Source organism: Balaenoptera ricei, chromosome 20 (assembly GCF_028023285.1).
Source record: "Balaenoptera ricei isolate mBalRic1 chromosome 20, mBalRic1.hap2, whole genome shotgun sequence".
In the NCBI taxonomy this organism is placed as follows: domain Eukaryota; kingdom Metazoa; phylum Chordata; class Mammalia; order Artiodactyla; family Balaenopteridae; genus Balaenoptera; species Balaenoptera ricei.
This window is the reverse complement of record NC_082658.1, coordinates 25,303,307-25,318,223: the sequence shown is the minus strand read 5'-3', so window position 1 is coordinate 25,318,223 and position 14,917 is coordinate 25,303,307. Positions and strand designations below refer to the sequence as shown.

The following is a 14,917-nucleotide window of genomic DNA, read 5'->3' as shown; positions in this document are numbered from 1 at the left end:
GTTTGGCCTGAGGCAACCCAACACTGGAGCCTACCTGGGCTCTTTGGTGGGGCTACTGGCGGACTCTGGGAGGGCTCACGCCAAGGAGTACTTCCCAGAACTTCTGCTGCCAGTGTCCTTGTCCCCACGGTGAGCCACAGCCACCCCCTCCACCACCTCTGCAGGAGACCCTCCAACACTAGCAGGTAGGTCTGGTTCAGTCCCCCCTGGGGTCACTGCTCCTTCCCCTGGGTCCCGATGCACACACTATTTTGTGTGTGCCCTCCAAGAGTAGAGTCTCTGTTTCCCCCAGTCCTGTCGAAGTCCTGCAATCAAATCCCACTAGCCTTCAAAGTCTGATTCTCTAGGAATTCCTTCTCCCGTTGCCGGACCCCCAGGTTGGGAACTCTGACGTGGGGCTCAGAACCTTCACTCCAGTGGGTGGACTTCTGTGGTATAAGTGTTCTCCAGTCTGTGAGTCACCCACCCAGCAGTTATGGGATTTGATTTAACTGTGATTGCGCCCCTCCTACCGTCTCATTGTGGCTTCTCCTTTGTCTTTGGATGTGGGGTATCTTTTTTGGTGAGTTCCAGTGTCTTCCTGTCAATGACTGTCCAGCAGCTAGTTGTGATTCTGGTGTTCTCGCAAGAGGGAGTGAGAGCACATCCTTCTACTCCACCATCTTGGTTCCTAATCCCCTTCCCCTTGTATTTACTTTCATATTTCTAAACAATTTGATTATATTTCCTTTTTTTTTCTGGCCATGCTGCATGGCACGTGGGATCTTAGTTCCCTGACCAGGGACTGAACCTGGGCCCTCAGCAGTGAAAATGCCGAGTCTTACCCACTGGACCACCATGGAAGTCCCTGTGATTATATTTCTATTTCTTGACTTTTTTTATTTTTTCAGTTTTAGATAGTACCACTTGTCTCCCACTATAGTTTTCTTACCTTATTGCTCCCAACTCTCCCTTCATCCTCCCCATATAGTTGTATCACTTTTTTGTTAAGTCAGTATTGCTTACACTATTATTGCTTTTATTATTATTAATAAATAATATTATTATAATATTATTAATAAGTTATAAATATAAATAAAATATATTAAAATATAATATATAAAATATAAATATATAATAAAATATAAAATATATTAAAATATAAATAAAATATAAATATTATTATTATTAAAATGAATAATATTATCTTATTATTAAAATAATAATTTTAATAATAAAATTATTATAATAAATTATTATTTAACATTATTGCTTACAGTATTATTGCTTACACTATTATGATTATAATACATAATTCACAACGATTTCTATCATTCCTCCGCTATTGTCTCTCTTCCATTTTCTCTCCTTATGGATTTATTCTTTTAAAAAAATTATTTAGGGAATTCCTTGGCAGTCCGATGGTTAGGACTCTGTGCTTTCACTGCTGAGGGCCTAGCTTCAATCTCTGGTTGGGGAACTAAGATCACACAAGCCGCACGGTGTGGCCAAATCAATCAATTAATTAATTATAAAAAATTATTTTACTTTCATTTTAGTAGAATTTCAGGAAGAAATGGTGATAAATGCCACCATGTTTTACTTGACATCTGAATAGATATATTTATACTTTTTTGTATGTATAAAAGAGGAAATTATGCCTCTGAGAGGTCAAATTATTTGTCTAAGATCACCTATCTATTAAATGACAGAAGCAGTGTTTGACTCTAGGCCTGCCTGACTCCAAAGCTCATGGTCTATTTCTACTATGACAAATGACATTCCAAAATAATTAAAACTCAGTTATTCCTGTAACCACATACCTTTTTGCATCAGTTTTGTACCTTGCATTTTAAGTAGGAAAATCATAGTAGCTTTATTTTGTATTGCCCAAACTTCTGACCCGTGGAAATAATGTAAACTACTATAAGTACCAGTAAATAAATTTACCCACATTAATTATCTCAAATTAAGCAAGGGAGGAGAGACAGTAAAATTCAATTAACCAGAAAAAGATAGGAATAAAAGAAAATCATGAAGACAAAGAAAAATAAATGAAAGGATATCCTCTGTGGTAGTGGTCAATTTGTTCTTCTGAAATACCCCTGACCCTCGGCCTTCTGGGCACATGACAGACCTGCACTTTCTGACCCTGCCCCCTCCCCTGTAGTTGGGTGGGGCTGTGTGACTATTTCCAGCCAGTACAGCTGAGTAGAAGTGATACATGGAAGAGTAATATGAGACCCTCCAGACCTCTCTTCCCTCTGAGACAGGGACCAGCAATCCTTAAGGTGATGACTGCTATGACTGCTATCAACCTGGGACACTAAGTAACAAAATGACCCACAGGATATGCATAATGCTGTGGATCATTTAAATTTTTTGTTTTTTATTTAATTTGAAGGAGAGCATGTTTTCAAAGCCACTGAGATCTTTTTTTCTTTTTTAAATACATCTTTACTGGAGTATAATTGCTTCACAATGCTGTGTTAGGTGTTAGTTTCTGTTGTACAACAAAGTGAATCAGCCATATGCATACATATATCCCCATATCTCCTCCCTCTTGAACCTCCCTCTCACCCTCCCTATCCCACCCCTCTAGGTGGTCGAAAAGCACTGAGCTGATCTCCCTGTACTATGTTGCTGCTTCCCACTACAAAGCCACTGAGATCTTGTGTTGTTTACTACTGCAGCATAACCTGGCCTCTCCTAGCTGATACAGGTGGAATCCAGAAGTGTGGTGCTGCCTCACCAAAAAACCTAAAGTATATGGTGAAGGCTTAGGAGCTGGGTAGAAGGAGGCAAGGAAAAAGTTATCATAGGCTAAAAGGAGAGCAGCTCATATTGCACAGTGGTGAAGAGAGTTCATATGCCATAAAAACTTATAGCTCTAGTGGGAAAATGGACTATTAAGAGAGTGTGTTGGTTACTCTTGGCTGTATTTGACACATTATTATTTGAAAAGGATGAATTCAGAAAAGAATCAGTCAGTTTCCAATCATGAAAAAAGGAGTCCAGAAGGTCAGTGATTTGTAGGGTTAGAAGAAGCAAGTGCTTAACACACAACTGAGAAGGTCTCTGAGCTACAAATGCTGATCAGAATTCAGTCTTGAGGCAAGGATCAAGTGAAAGTTTTGGCCTTCACAACCACTGATAAAACCTCCCAACTGATTAAGGTAGTGCTGAATAAAATAGCTTTTCTAAAAAGAGACTAAAGAGAGGTTCTCTCACCAAAGCAGTCTCTTAGTCTGTTTTGCTACAAAGCACGTTTCTTTGATGTAAATTAGTTCAAATGCTATTAGTAAATAGGGAAATGATGTCAATATAACACAGAAGTCATGTTGGTTTATACGAAATTTTCCTGTTTGATCAGGAAAAAGCTTTCCCAAATCAAAAAGAAAGCTTTAGCAATATATGAAAACACTAAGAAAAAAGCTAAACATCCCACTTCTGTACCTTCCTTTAATGCAAGTTGTGGCTGGTTCAGCTGCTTCATGAACCACTGCACTTTCCACTTTATATCTGATGAAGTTGAGGGTATATGTTTTTCCTCCTGTGTTTAAAAAAGAAAGAAAGTTTTTGATTGCTGAAGCATACACCATACCATAGATCAAATTTTTACTGTAATGAAATTAGTCTCTATTATACGTAAATGTCTTCAAGACCCCAAAATCTCAGAGGAGGAAACAAGCACCCAGGGGATTTAGTCTGTAAAGCTCCAACCGACTGATGCTGAGTGCATATGCCACTGGAGATTTAATATGCTACTGTTTTTATTTTAATTAATTTTGCTTTTATTAGTGCACTGGTTACAGTGTTCCACAGCTTTTGAGTGGTCTGCCCAATCCTGTTTTTCCCATAAGCCCTGTTTATTTTAGTGTGCAATTCTGCAGAATTCAGGAAAGCATATACGGCATTATGGCAGAAATACCTGTATTCAAAATTAAGTCAAGGAAGAAGTATGAGACCAATAAGGCAGAGTTATGTAGCAAATCTATGAAGTATGGTTAGAAAAGAATTGTGGACGTGGCTAGGGCACATGGAGCTGACTGGAAACAAATAAGTAAAAATCCAACTAACTTTTTGAGAGTTATACTGCCAAAACGACCACCAGCCTGGGCTTGAGAGCCTACGACTATTCAAGCCTTCTTAAAATGATCTTTGGGTTCCCAAGCATCTATGGCAGGAAGTGGACTAAGAAAGCTGTTCATCCCCTTAAAGGGGTATATTCCTCATTGTCCGTTTGGGATACAGCCAAGGAACATAAGAGGAAAAAAAGGAGGAGGAGGAGGTCCAATAAGCTGGAGCTAGGGGAGCAAAGAAAGAACAGACAAGTGAGCTAAGGAGCCAAGTCAGGGTCTCTTCAAGAACATTCCCCATCCCTGGAGGGGTCCTCTCAATGACTGCTCAGAGGAACTGCAGAATTTGCTGCAGTCCACTGACTGCTATATGTCTCCTGTTCTTCCCCCTTTCAAATGGGAGTGTTTATTTTTATCATCCTGCCGCTGGTCACCACTGTATATTGTATGTGAGGGCAGCCAATCATTTGTCAACTTCTTTCATAAGTCTATGGATCAAAAAGAGCAACATCTGGGCCTGATGTAGAGGCTACTATGTGCACCATCTCCTCACGAATAGACCACCAGTCATCACATCCTTGCATCACTCAGAGATCCTGGACTTCAAGCCTGATGCCATGATTTGATAGGACCTTGGGGTTCCCTACTTGGGGAGGAAGTGAGTGTATTTTGCCTGTGAGAGAGAGTAGATCGACTATCTGGTGACCAAAAGAATAGTGCTGTTTATCATATATTTTCAGCTGTCTCCCTGGCACAGGCAGTGTTGTGCTTCCTGGCCCTGCCTAGTTACATGGGACTACATGACTAGATCTGGCCATCATGTTGTGAAATAAGCAATGTGAGTCACTTCTGAGCTAGTGAGAGACCCTTCAGACTTCATTTCCCTCTTAGCATGGTGACCAATAGTGTACAAGAAGGTGGTTGTTCCATCAGCCTGGATCACTGAGTGACACGAGCAGAGCTCCCCTGCTGATCTATCATGGCCATGCAGTGAGAAACAAATCCTTCATTGTTTAAGCCACCTAGATTGGGAGGTGGTTTGTTGCTGCAGCATAATCTAGCTAATGCAGTTCTTTATGAATATGTATATGTATTACATATATCAATGGTTTCAGTCTTAAGCTAGACAGCAGAGACAGAATTGCTAGGTGAAAAGTTTAAAAATCAGACAGACGAAGGGATCAATTCACATGGGAATTCTTTACTTAATAAGTTAGAAAATAAGACTTTTCCTTCTTTAAAAAATTAGAATTAAAGTGCTTTATTCTATTTTTTTTTTTTTTGCGGGGGGGAGGGGCACCACGCTGCGTGGCTTGTGGGATCTTAGTTCCCCGACCAGGGACTGAACCCGGGCCCCGGCAGTGAGAGCACTGAGTCCTACCTAACCACTGGACCACCTGGAAATCCGCCCTTTTTTGCTTTATATGATTTTAAATGATGTACATATATATAGGATTATCATATGAACATGCAGTGGAAGAGCAGAGTCTTAAGCTGGACTCTGGACCGCCAGGGAAGTCCCCCCATATGAACCTGAAAGTGACATCTCACCACTATTAAAATCAGGAAGGCTCATAGAAACGCCAATAAATCACACTGTCACAACAGAAGACACAGTCTAATTGTTCACTTTGAGACACATATGGGCATTCTGCCCACATTTTACTTTCTTCATTTGGTTTTGGCACCTTTTCCCTTGTCTGAGTTTTGGGTGATAATCTTTCTTTATTCTCTTTCCAGAAAACTTAAAATATCTCCTAAGGGCACAATAGAGTAACGTTTACAATACCAAAACCACATTAGGGAAATCAGAATCTTCCATGTTCCATTATCCAACTCTTCATGCGTATCCTCAGTTCTAACTTATTACAAATCATCTTAGTTTTTTAGAAGACTCTCTAAGTGAATATATTGAGCTCTGAGAACCTGAAAGTAGACAGAAGAGGCAAATAAGAAATAACCCTCAATGATATTTAAAGCTGCTTAAATTCATCTCTCTATGGTATTAAAACAACACAAGTTCATCTGTTCTTAAAGATAATTGTCTGAAGTGGCATAAAATAAATTCCAAAATGAAGTGGGTCATTCCTTAGTGTCTTGCTATAATTAGTGTACACAACTTGGGGGAAAACGTGGTGTGTATGTCAGGGGTTCACCATCTGAGAAGCAGTCAGTCCTAGTACTGTAAAAGCTGGACCAGCTACTGGGAAGAAAATACAGTTTTTTAAAAGAAGTTAGAAAATATGACAGCATATATACAGATAGTAAAGTACAGCTTTCAGAATGTGCTTTTTTTCAATGCCATTTTTTCCCCAAGTGGAATACAAAATAAGTTTATGCAGTCTTCAAGAGTGTTTATTAGTTTTAAAAGGAAAACAATTTTGTTCCCTGAGAAGTTTTAATAGTTAATTTCAACAAATTTAATTTTTTTTCTATTAAAATATGTACCTATGCATCCTCCTTGTATGTTAAAAAGACCCTATTTTGGACGAGTCTTTGCAAGTTGAAAAGGCAACCTGGTAAGGTGTATCAGTCTGGTACCTCTGCTTATTCCACTCCTTCAGAGCCATGGCCCCTGACCTGTTTCCAAAGCTCAAACCACCCATGTACTGCCAGACCCTGGTCCTGCTGAATGGAGAGGTTTCTAAAGCATACAACTACCTATGACGATCAGGCCAAAACTAAAACCACCAAGAAATGGAAAGGATCAAGGAGGGAAAGATAAATGCCTATCAGCAAAGTTCTTTCAAAAAAAAAAAAGAAAAAAAGATCCACTAGGAAGCATGGACAGGATGACATTTGGGTCTGTGACAGCAATGCAATGGTCTGACACTTTAGTCAAAGCTTTCCTGCTTTTGCCGAACGCTACTCATTTTTTTCTCATTAGGAAACTATGTCAGTGATACATTTGTCAAATAACAACTAATCTCAAAGTCTTTGGATGGTCAGGTAATTATTTAACAACTACTAACTATGTGTTTACTATGAGTAAAAAAAAAAAACAAAACAAAACTAGAAATCTGAAAGTTTGGAAGAGACACTGCATGCAGGTGGGAAAATCAGTAAAAGTTTTGTGAAGGACAGTACATTTCAGGAAAACTTGAAGGGCAGGCAGGTTTTAGACTGGCAGAAATGAAGGCAGAAAAAGTCATTTCTAGTAAAGTGAAATTAGAATGGGGTAATAGTGAGGTATATTCTTAAATTAATATTAAGAATATTAAGAATTCTTAATATTAAGAATATTCTTAAACAAGAGACCGTGTAAGCTGTTTAGTTTTGCTAGAATATAGGGCTTGAGGAAGGGAGAGGTGGCAAGATAGGTGAGTTGTTATGATTTTTTAAAAATAAATTTATTTATTTATTTATTTATGGCTGTGTTGGGATCTTCGTTGCTGCGTGCGGGCTTTCTCTAGTTGCGGCGAGCGGGGGCTACTCTTTGTTGTGGTGCGCGGGCTTCTCATTGCCGTGGCCTCTCCTATTGCGGAGCATAGGCTCTAGGCGCATGGGCTTCAGTAGATGCAGCACGCGAGCTCAATAGCTGTGGCTCATGGGCTCTAGAGCGCAGGCTCAGCAGTTGTGGCGCACGGGCTTAGTTGCTATGTGGCATGTGGGATCTTCCCAGACCAGGGCTCGAACCTGTGTCCCCTGCATTGGCAGGCGGACTCCCAACCACTGAGCCACCAGGGAAGTCCCAATAGGTGAGTTATTGCCATATTGTGGCCAACCTTGAAGGCTGGACTGAAGAGTTTGTAGTTAATATGGATGACAAGATAGAGCATCAAAGGTTTTTAAGGAAGGAACTAATATAATTAGAGTTGTGTTTTAGGGGTCAAATTACATGACAGCAAACAACTGTAGACCTATATTTAAGTATATCTTTGAGACATATATATGATAAAACAGATATACAATTAAGCAAAATAGAATAAACTTAAAATAAGTAAAGAAATTGAAATAGAAAAAAATAGGAGTAGGAAAATAATACCAGGAATTAGGATAAAAACAAAATAAAAGCACAAACGATTTTACACTAAATCCTATATTAGTACTGACTAAAATAAAATTTAAAATATCCAAACTGTAATTCTAAAAAGTTCTCTACAAGAATGCATTCCTTATGAAATAATTAATTTCCCTACCTAGTAATTAAACTGAGTGTAAGACTCATGTCCACACTAAAACCTTAATTTTTTTTTTTTTTTGATAATACAGTAGGTTCTACTTTCAGTAGGCCTAATATAATGAAATCTCACCATGTCCTGTCTTTTCCTTAAAAACAATCTGTAAGAGCAGCCACTATGGAAAACAGTATGGAGATTGCTCAAATAATTAAAAATAGAACTACCATTCGATCCAGCAATTCCACTCCTGGGTATATATCCAAAGAAAACTCCTATGTTCAATGTAGCATTATTTACAATAGCCAAGAAATGTAAGCAACCTAAGTGCCCATCAACAGATGAATGGAGGAACTTCCCTGGCGGTCCAGTGGTTAAGACTCTGCGCTTCCATGGCAGGGGGCACAGGTCCAATCCCTTCTCGGGGAACTAAGATCCCGCATGCCATGCGGTGTGGCCAAAAAAAAAAGATGAATAGATAAAGAAGATACGGTGTGTATGCATACGTATATATTTACACACACACACACACACACACACACACACACACACAGTATTACTCAGCCATGAAAAAGAATGAGATCTTGCCATTTGTGACAATATGGAGGGATCTAGAGGGTATTATGCTAAGTAAAATAAGTCAGATACTGTATGATTTCACTTATATGTGGAATCTAAAAAACAAAACAAGTAAGCAAACGACAAACCAGAAACAGAGTCACAGATACAGAGAAGAAACAGGTGGTTGCCAGAGGGGTGGGGAGCCGGGGGGGAGGGGGAGGGGAGAAACAGGTGAGGGAGATTAAGATCTTGTTCTTTTATATAAAACAAGCCATATTATCATGGTAAAGAATGTGTGACCATACGGGCTTAATGATGGGATCGATAATTAGGGTTCATTTTTTTTGGCTGTGTTGGGTCTTTGCTGTTGCTCGCGGGCTTTTTCTAGTTGCGGGGAGTGGGAACTACTCTTCTTTGCGGTGTGCGGGCTTCTCATTGTGGTGGCTTCTCTTGTTGCGGAGCACGGGCTCTAGGCGCGCCAGCTTCAGTAGGTGCAGCATGCGGGCTCAGTAGTTGCAGCATGCAGGCCCTAAAGTGCACGGGCTTAGCAGCTCTGAGGCATGTGGGATCTTCCCAGACCAGGGATCGAACCCGTGTCCCCTGCATTGGTAGGCGGATCCTTAACCACTGCACCAACAGGGAAGTCCCGGGGTTCATTTTTAACCTAAATTTTGGTACTGTCAACCCTTAAATTTTACCAACCTATGCCTCAGTCTGCCAATCTGAAAAGCGGGAGTCAAGAAAACAAACTGCAAAACTGAAAAACTTGGTAAATACTACCCCTCTGATCTACGAAACACATATGGTAGTGGTGACAGTTATATGCATTTATATGATACTTTAGATTACATAAAGCACATTTATCATACATTTGTTAAACATTTATTAAATGCTTACTTTCTAAAGGTGCTCACAGAATCGACCTGGGATGCACTAGAAAAGCTACCAACACCAACATGTAAAAGTCAACTTTACAATAAACAAAACCTCAAATGACATATATCATTGGACCATATTTTAGATAAACATCATAAAGTGTTCTCAGATGCCTATATTTTATATAGTTGAAAAATATAACTAGTTTTAGTGCAATCTCATCTACTAAAATTTTATGTCAAACAATTATTTTTAAGCAGTCCATTTAATCCGTTATCTGTAAGAAATGAAATTGAGAAATGCCTGTCACGTCCAACTTTAGACAAACCTTTTGTAAAAATAAAATTTCACTGCAGTTTTTCACATATGCATTTTTTTATTTATTATAAATTTATTTATTTATTTTTGGCTGCGTTGGGTCTTCGTTGCTGTGCGCGGGCTCTCTCTAGTTGCGGAGAGCGTGAGCTACTCTTCTTTGCGGTGCGCGGGCTTCTCATTACGGTGGCTTCTCTTGTTGCAGAGCACGGGCTCTAGGCGTGTGGGCTTCAGTAGTTGTGGCACACGGGCTTAGTTGCTCTGCGGCATGTGGGATCTTCCCAGACCAGGGATCAAACCCGTGTCCCCTGCATTGGGCGGGGGGGGGGGGGGGGGGGGGGGATTCTTAACCACTGCGCCCTCAGGGAAGCCCCACATATGCATTTAAATGAGACTGTCGTTGTGTTTCCTCAGTAATATGCAAGTGAAGCTAGTAGGAGAGGTACTTCTCCTAGGTACTACCTAATTACCTTCAAGCATCAACAGTCTCCACATTTCCATATAAGACAATAAAAACTAATGTGCATTACTCATCACACAGTGGCTTAAGCAACCTTAACTTTCAACAATAACCCCCTAGGGCCAAAGAAGAAATCAAATACTAAGTAGGTTACACTGCAGGACCTGGATGATTACAGCATATTTTTACAACATTTTTCCATTATTCAATTCAATTCACAAAAGTCATCTACAGACAGGAGGATGTAATTTAAACAAAGGAGTTATTTTTAAAAGAAGAGTAAGAGTTTTGTATTACTGTTATCTTTCCCATTAAAATCTGACAAAGTCCTGGATACATGAACACTTTCAGCACCCTTAAAAACAATCAGAAGAACATATCGACAAGATACATAATCTTAGAAAGTCTCAGTCTAGCTTTGACCAAAGGTTGTTTTATGGAACGCAATTATCACATTTAATGCACTAGTCCATTTTCAAAATGGCTATCAATGTGAGTACCTTGATCATTAGTAGTTGATATCCTGCCTATTAGCTTTATTAAGAAAAATCAGAGACTTAAAAGGCCTTGTGAATCTTACTTTTCTTAAACTCCTTAAAAGTAACACTTTAAGTTAGAACTGAGACCTGTTTAGCAGGTTCAGATGTTCGCATCGTGGTTACCTATAATGTAAGCCATTGTGAGAGGCCTATGTATACATCAAGTTGACTAGATCATTGTGAACTTGAATTAAAAACTCATTTAGAAAATGAAAATAACTGAGAAATGCCCTCATTACATTCATACGTTATATTTTACAATGTGTGAACACCACCAGGAAATGTTGGAATTTAATTTATATATTTATATATTGTTACCGTTTTCTCATCAACAAAAAATTTTTGACACTTCAAAAATTAACATTTGGAAGAAAGTTTAACTGAACTAGTCTTAAACCAGGTATAAACAACTAATCTAAAACAAATTATTTGAAACCCTATGGGAAGGTTTAACCCAAACCATGACATACCCAAAACATGTCCAATGGAAAAAGATGAATCGCTAACACACAACTTGCCTTTTCCTCCCTAAGTCTGTATTTTCTTCTCCTTGGCTGTAATTCTTAAACTTTTAAGAATCTTTGGAAAACTACAAATCTTCTCTCCCCACAAAAATGAACACATAAACATTTACATGCAATTTCAAGGAGTCTGCCCATTTCGAGAAATCCATCCATGGATCCCCCTAAGTATCCCCAAACCCCAGTCTAGGAACTCCTGTCGTACAGCAGCTTTTACTTTTCTATATTTGTAATATACATTTAGATTAAGTTGGTAAGTTAAAATTTCCTCTACCTCCTTTGCTCTTCTTTCCTACATCTTTTTCTCTGAATCTCTCCAGCATATCTAAGGTCATAAAAGAATTAACAGTTGAATGAAAGAACTGTGTTGAGTAACATCATTAAATGTAGAATAAAAGATCTTAGTATAAACCCCAATATGCTAATTAACCAGATGTATAACCTCAGACAAGCCAATTAATCTCACTTGATCTCAGTGTGTTCCCGCGTAAAAGAAGAATAATAGTACCCACACCTATTTAATCTGATAACACAGGCAAAGTTCCCAGTACAAAGGGGGCTTTCAGTGTTGGCTCCATTCTCCTTCCTACTTGAGAGGATCATTCCTAAAGAAGTTATAGATTATGGATAGCAGAGCAGAGATTTGTGTCATTTTAGAGTTTGTTGCATGCATTTTTCCACAGTGAACATGATGCAGTGGAGATGAAAGAAAAGATGGGGAAGGGAAAGTTTAAAAACTGAAGTAGGCCATAAGCAACCAAAGGAAGAATATAAACCGAACTTTACCAAAATAGAAACCTTTGGGGTGTCAAAGGTCACTATCAGAAAAGTAAAGAGATAACCCAGAGAATGGGAAAAATATTTGCAAATCATAGGTCTGATAAGGGTCTAGTATCCAGAATATATAAAGAACTCTTACAACTCAACAATAAAAAGATAACCCAATTTTTAAATGGGCAAAACACTTGAATAGACATTTCTCCAAAGAAGATATACAAATGGTCAATTTGTACAGGGAAAGATGCTCAATATCTTTAGTCATTAAAAAAATGCAAATCAAAACCACAATAAGATACCACTTCATACCTCCTACGGTGGCTATAATGAAAAACTGGAAAGAAGCAAGTGTTGGCTAGGATGTGGAGAAATTGGAAGCTTCATACATTACTGATGGGAATATAAACTGGTACAGTCACTTTTGAAAACAGTTTGACAGTTCCTCAAAATGTCAAACATAGAGTTACCACATGACCCGTCATCCCACTCCTACATATGTACTCAAGAGAACTGAAAATATATGTTCATACAAAAACTTGTATGTAAATGTTCATAGCAGCATTGTTCATAATAGCCCAAAAGTGGAAACAATCCAATTATACACCAACTGATGATGAATGCGTGCATAAAACCTATATCCACACAATGGAATACTATCAGTCATAAAAAGGAATGAAGTACTGAGACGTTGTACAGCATGGATGAATCCTGAAAACATTATGCTAAGCAAAGAAGCCAGACACAAAAGACAACACATTGTATGATTGCATTTACATGAAATGGTCAGAATAAGCAAATACATGAAGACAGAAAGTAAATTAGCGATTGAGAGGAGCTGGGGTTAGGGAGGAGCAGGGAGTGACTGCTAACGGATTCCAGGTTTCCTTTTGGGGTGCTGAAAATATTTTGGAAATAGATATTGGTGATGGTTGCACAGCTTTCTGAATACACTCAAAAACACTGACTTGTACACTTTAAAATGGTGAATTATATGGTATATAAATTATATCTCAATATAAATAAACAAATGAAATGAGATGAAATAGGCTATCTGGACACTAGTAGTCCAAAGATGGTCTGAAATAAAAGATTATCTGAAAATTAGGTATTTTATATAAAAATGACATTATTGACTTACTGGATAGGTCATAAGTGATGAATTGGGCTCTAACAGCAGGGATGCAATGAGACTGAGTGGAAAATTCAAAACCACCCACAGTGCTGAGCGTCAGAGAATTTGGACTGGCTCTATTCGGGGCTCTTCCATACTGCTGGGCAGGTTACCTTACCTTTCGAACCCTCAGTTTTCTCAGCTACACACTTAAAGGATTCCCTCCCACCAGTGACACTTACTGTTTCTGCTGACTGTTTCTTTCCATTCTCTTGCCTAGCTCATCTGGTCACCTACTGCCACACAATATTCCCAACCTTTTCAACATTAAGGGCTATCATATACTCCCCTCACCACTCTTCCTATGCCCCTCCCATGTTCCCATGGAGCACTGTTTTTAAAAGTTGTGTCTAAGAGGGACTTCCCTGGTGGTCCAGTGGTTAACACTCCACACTTACAATGCAGTGGGTGCGGGTTTGATCCCTGGTCCAGGAACTAGGATCCCACATGCTGCGTGGCACAGCCAAAAAAAAAAAAAAAGTTGTGTCTAAGAAATTGCATTTAGGTCATACTTTTTTATTTTTTGCTAACCAAATATAAAAAAGTAGCCTATCATAACTTCTTGGTTAGACTCTCCAGCTTTTACCATAATTTCCATTTGACTTTCTGAACACTAAAATTAGTTTATTAATCTCAGGATGGGGATGCTTGAGTTAAGGGAATATGCTATCTACAATCTTGAAATAAGCATGACACCAAATGGGACTGGCCCATAGCCTTAACCATGGTATAGGTAACTTTTTCCAAAAACAACACTAGGTCTACCACACTTTCTCAGAGTAGAGAGAGATATGACCACGTATAACACCATTCCTTGGATGATTCTATTCAATCCTCTGCCTTGATCAGAAGGCGTTTAAGGCAACATGCCAAATGGGATGTAGAAGCAAACTATGAAGCCTCAGATAACCTGCCATACCCATTGCTACCTTACTGTTAATAGTCCTTTTTTTTTTCAAAACATAAGCTGTAGGCTGAGTAAAACAAAGCCAGGTAGCAATGCCACAACTGTGTCAAAATTAAAGGCAAAAGTGCCCAATCACTCTGTAGGTGGTGTAGAGCACAACTCTACCCAACAGAGGTGTTCTGTGCTGGATGGTGGCAAACTGAGCCAATGGATCCTCCATCCCTTTTGGGAAGTACAGCTGAACATAGAGAAGAGGTTGATACTGGGGTCTGGGCTGTAACCCTAACCACACTGAGTTATGGTTAATGAATCCTCACGAGATATCCAGTGTGTCACAGTCTTGGAAGTGATGGGACTCTACTAAAATTGCTGCTTCTCAAACATAGGGTCTATTTGTGAATGCCCAGATCTCCTTTTTTACTCTAAAGAGAGATATAGCTTTTAACTTTTTTTTTCTGATTATAAAGGCAAAGTTTACAGGTCAAATGGGTTTATGCACTGTGTTTTCTGTCCAATTACCGCACTCTACTCTTCATTCACAAGCTTTAACTATCATCTATACGCAAAGTACCAAGAGTCTAATATAAGAAGATATTTATTTATTTATTCCTTCA

General features: G+C 38.9%; 1 protein-coding gene across 1 annotated transcript in view; it reads right to left on the bottom strand.

Annotated features, from left to right (window-relative positions):
- The window catches only part of ZNF652 (zinc finger protein 652), a 69,632-nt gene that overhangs the window by 29,395 nt on the left and 25,320 nt on the right, over positions 1-14,917 (bottom strand). Inside the window, exon 2 of the mRNA XM_059906871.1 lies at positions 3,436-3,532. The gene's annotated coding sequence lies outside the window, so the exon portion shown is untranslated. The remainder of the gene's footprint in view (positions 1-3,435; positions 3,533-14,917) is intronic.